Raw genomic sequence first — 5,168 nt, forward strand, 5'->3', positions numbered from 1 at the left:
ACTTAGCCCGTAATCACGATACTATTGAAGTTACGCACAAAAACGTTTGAACTTTCTGAAATTTTTCCTTCGCTTGTGAAAAAATGAGAAGTTAAAAAGTCATTACCGTGGAAGTAATCGCATATTTTTGGATAGTTCTTTGTTAGTTTCTGATATTTAAAAGGCCCTAAAATTTTAAAATAAAATTCAACAAGCGAGGGATAGAACAGACGAATACAAATATGTTGAGATAATGCGCTTAACACTATTGCAAACGTGAAAAAAATTTCGAATTTCATTCAAATAATACAATAAAGTAATTTTTTTGAACTAAAAAAATAACTGAAATTCCATAGCATCATTCACAAAAAATGAAGTCTTCAAGAAATGCACTGTATTATCCACTCATGCTAGCAAAGCGAAGTCCCTCACATGCCATTGTTGAATAACTACGCTTCACATGCATTAATCCTATTAAATTAGTTACATGCATATAATCAATATTCCTGGACCTTATATTGTAAGAGGTTGTCATTTTAATAAAATTATACATAATAAAATAAAAATAAAATATTGCCTGAAGATATTTTACCGGATGAAACCTGTCTTACCATTAAAACATTGTCCTGAATTTTTTTAAAGTACCTATTTAACTTTTTTAAATTTTATCACTTAAATTTATGCATATATATCTACATACTTAGAATGAAATATGCGGAACAGGTAAAGAAGGATGTGAAGGAGAAGAAATACTTAGGTGTGAAAAGATTAGCTGATAGGACAACTGAGTGGAGAGCTGCGTCAAACCAATCTTAGGATTGTTTACCTGTGATGATGAAATATGCACAAGTATTCAGTGCCTATCGTCTGTCTTAAATTTATAATAATAATTATGATTAAAATTTAATTACAAATATTATTACGACTACATATTATTAAACTATTATTATAAGTGCTCTTCATACCAGCCTGGACATCGCTATTAAAGCCGTCGAAATTACGGGAAGGGATTTAAAAGGGAGGAAGTATATGAAGCACAAAATAGGACTACAGAGGTAGCATCGCGAAAACGTAATATACGGGAAATAAATAATTTTCCAGCGATTGCCACCACCGGCTGTTCGCAGAATTAATTGCCATGGCGACCACGCCTCAGTTTCGGTCTCCGTCAACGTCCCTAAAGTAAAATAAAAAAGGGAAAAACTCAATACCGATGGCAGGACTCGTGTATTTTACGAAATTCGCCCTGCAATTCGCAACTGCAATTCCCCCATGATGTCCATTTTATTATAACTACGAATTCTATTGAACATTTTAATACCGAAGCCATGTTTATAGCTTTTCCAATAACCGACTCATATTTTAAAATATGTAAAATTATTTTAATAAGAGTTAAAATAATTGTTCGCGACGATTAACATATGGGAAATAGATTGTTGCGGAAAAGTTTGTGGGTTGAGACAAGAAAGTGAAGAAATAAATTTTGCTTTGAGGTCCAGCCCAAAATTTTTAAATAAGTTGCAAGATCTTCAAATTGTTTTCAAATTTACAATGCCAGAAAATCCTATTCGGATATATTAAAAATGTGGAATAATGGAATATCTTTCTCGCAGATATTAAAGGTTTACAATGCTGCTTATTTACTTACCATCTCATTCCGTAAAATAATTTCTCATATACTTAGTTACACTACGGGTAAACAAAGATTTGACATGTGGAAACATGCGAGCCAAATTTTAATAATTTTCCTTGCAGAAAATAATCTCAGGAAATTCATCAAATATTTTTTTCTATTGCAAAAACTTAACAATTTTGGAGACACAGAAAATTTCTTCGACAATGATGCGAAAATTTAATCGTGGCATTAATATTTAACCAATATTTTTTGCTATCCTTTCTAGTTCCCTGCAGCACCCAATAATCCTGTATCCCTTGAGCTGGCTGCGAGAAAAAGTCTCGTGCACAGAAGGACAGAAAAAATGCTTTCATCGTGAAAACCGGTCCACCCAAAATCGCTGCGGCGTGAATTTCGTCCAGCGTTGCCCAATAAAATGCTATATTTCCATGAATCATATTTCCGATTCGTGCATGTTCGGGGATAAATTACATTGGTTTCGCACCATTGCTTTCGAGTAATTCAATGGTTTCACGTATACATTTGAAGGGTCGATATGACCTTTTGAAAACTTAAATTGCTTCAATATCGCTGTCTTCTATGAGCCTATATCGATTTCGCTATTTCGTTCATTTCTCATATAAATAGAGATGTAAATGGTCACCCTATTTCTTCGTAATAATTTATAAATAATTTAGTGTATATTGTGTGAAACGCAGTGAATCGAGTAATATTAGTCTGCGCTTAAATTGTATACTTCCAACTCTATATATAGGCGCATCAAATAATCATTGCAGGTACATCCAAAATCAAAATTACATTTCATGCAACAATGGACAGTGATGCTTGAGATGTGACATCGCCATGACGTTATTATGTTCATAAAACTCGTAGCACGCTACGCTGGTCACCTATCACAGAACAGGATACCTGTTCAAATCCGTAAAAATATAAATGACTGGGATATTGTCAACGATTGCAATTATGACGGGAATACAATCAGAATCAACCAGCAGATACATACCAATTTAATTTCGCAATGCCAAAAATTATGCATAGCGGGAATGACAAATTTTATCTTCAACTGATAACGATTACCTTAAAATGATGAACGGTTACTCTCCTAAAAAGAGTTGGGAATTCAAACGTTGAACCGTTATAGCATTTTGACGAGAGGTTTAATTAATTGAAAAATGTAGGGATGATATATATTTCAATAAATATTTTTTGAAGATGTTTTTCAGAAGTTATTATTAGGAATTAGTCTTGTTTTAACCACATGGGCGAGTTTCTGAATAGAACAGGAAATAATACAATTTTATGTACTTTTACAGACTTCCGTGCGATCCTAAATTATTTGCATTCATGATAAGAAGAATAATTAACTTAATTACTATCTTTAAAAAAATAATGAATAAAAAGGAAGCCGTCAATCAATGATCCGGAGAGAAGTAATAAATTCAAGTATGATATCAAATAAATATGGGTAATAATGCTTTCTTTAAAAAGAAACGAACTAATAAAAAACGTAAAAAAAAACGCCTTCTGCAGACTATGTTGACGCGGCCAAATATTTATTATCAACTTAATAGTACTGGGTTTACATGTATCGTTACAAAATAAATGAATAAAGGAGGCCACCTGATCAATCACCTCGATTGAATCTTTGTAATATAAATAGTAATTAGCTCTAAGGCGACGAAAAAAGCGGCTGATTTTCTTCTCCTATTCCTGCGACGTAGAAAGCAAACTTAAAATAGGGTAATAAACGATTTAAGTTTTTCCTGGTGAATACTTCTGACAAATATTTCTCGGGTTTGCATCCAGGTTAAAGCTTTTATGTAAGCCGACGTTTCGGAAGACGACTTGTCTTCCATCCTCAAGTCTGTGTTACAAGGGTGTGAAATTGAACTTCATTCAAGTAACACAGCCTTGAGGATGGAAGACAAGTCGTCTTCCGAAACGTCGGCTTACATAAAAGCTTTAACCTGGATGCAAACCCGAGAAATATTTGTTAAAATAGGGTAGCTTCCTTCACCAAAGAAAACGAAAGGCATTGATTGCGATTCCTTAACCACCATCAGTGTATTCATAATATACAAATTATTTGATTTTAGAAATCCCAGTTTAGACGAATGGCCACGGTCAATTTTAACCGCATTTGAAAAAGGCCTGATTGGCGCCCATGCGATGCCACTCCACGTGACGTCACAGGGACCTAGTTTCTACACGAGTAGATAGGAGTTTTACATCGTCTGAGATTACCAATGTATGCATGAGGCACAGAGCTCGGGGAAATGTGTCTTAATAATCACCTATTAAAACTGGCTATGGTCGGAAAGTTTCCTTCGTTTGATAAGGTATTGATAATCCATAATTAAGCCAAGCGCTACCTACTAGCAGGGTACTCTGCTACCTGCTAGCAGCCTGCATCAGCAGCCTGCGCCTAGCGGGGCATATGTCCTCGCCACAAGGTCACCTCGCTTTGCGGCCAGACCAGAACCAGACTGACGTCACACGAGCTTTTCCCGGCATTCATACTTTGAAATGTTTGAAAATTTTCACTTTTCCTTTAATCGCGAAAAATAGATATCGTCATTTAAAAATGTAAAAGTGTGAAATGCGTACTCCAGGAGTAATAATCTTTCGATTTAGGCAATAAAAAAATAAAAGGAAACCACCCTATTGTTGCAGTAACCTGAAATTTATATCCTTCCTATATACAATAGAATAAATTTCGACGTCGTAAACTGAATAATAACCTCGTTAGGGCCTCCGGCCTGGAGCGTGTTCCTCCTCAAAACGGACCCTCCCCGACGTAATCTGGGGAATTCGAATGAAATGTTTATTTTAAACTTGCTTGCATAGAACCAGGTCAATGCGTTTCTCGCATGCGTTCATCTCTATTAATTTTCAATGTTTTAACCGATTGTGGCGCCATCTTTATTATTTTAATGCTCGTTGGTCCAGCAACAGAATCAATTTGGGCCCTAATGAGTACAGTATTGAATTTATCACTATGTTGAAGTTAGAGTTGAGTAATATCCTAGTATCACAAGTTTGCGGCGAGATTTCTTTTCAAGCTTGAACCAGTGGAAAAAGTGAATGATAACTTTCAATCTTATTTGACTCTTTATCAAGTCCGTGTCCATGAAAAATGTCCTATAGGTGCATAGCTTTTAAAGCAGTAATATATGTTAGACATGAATGCGAATACAGACTCTCGTTAGGGAAGTTGCGAAGGGGGGTGTAAGGCAATTAGGGGCGCAGGACCTATCAGCGAATGCGCCCTGCGGACGACCTGCTGGCCGTTAAGGGTGTGACGCACGGCTGTAACTCGCGGAAAAGTATTGTATTCCTGGAAAACTGTTGAGTGGACGTAAAAATGGAGCGAATCTCGGCCCTTAAGGGCTGTATATTTGTGAGTTATCCCTGAAAAAGATGTACAATCGGGAAAAATGAACCGATCACTAAATGTTAAACAACCGGGCTGCAATTTTCATGATATCCATTCTGCACCCCAGAAAATATTTTAAAAGGTGGAAATAAAAAAATCCGAGAAAAAAAAAGCAAC

Source organism: Ischnura elegans, chromosome 12 (genome assembly GCF_921293095.1).
Source record: "Ischnura elegans chromosome 12, ioIscEleg1.1, whole genome shotgun sequence".
Lineage (NCBI taxonomy): Eukaryota > Metazoa > Arthropoda > Insecta > Odonata > Coenagrionidae > Ischnura > Ischnura elegans.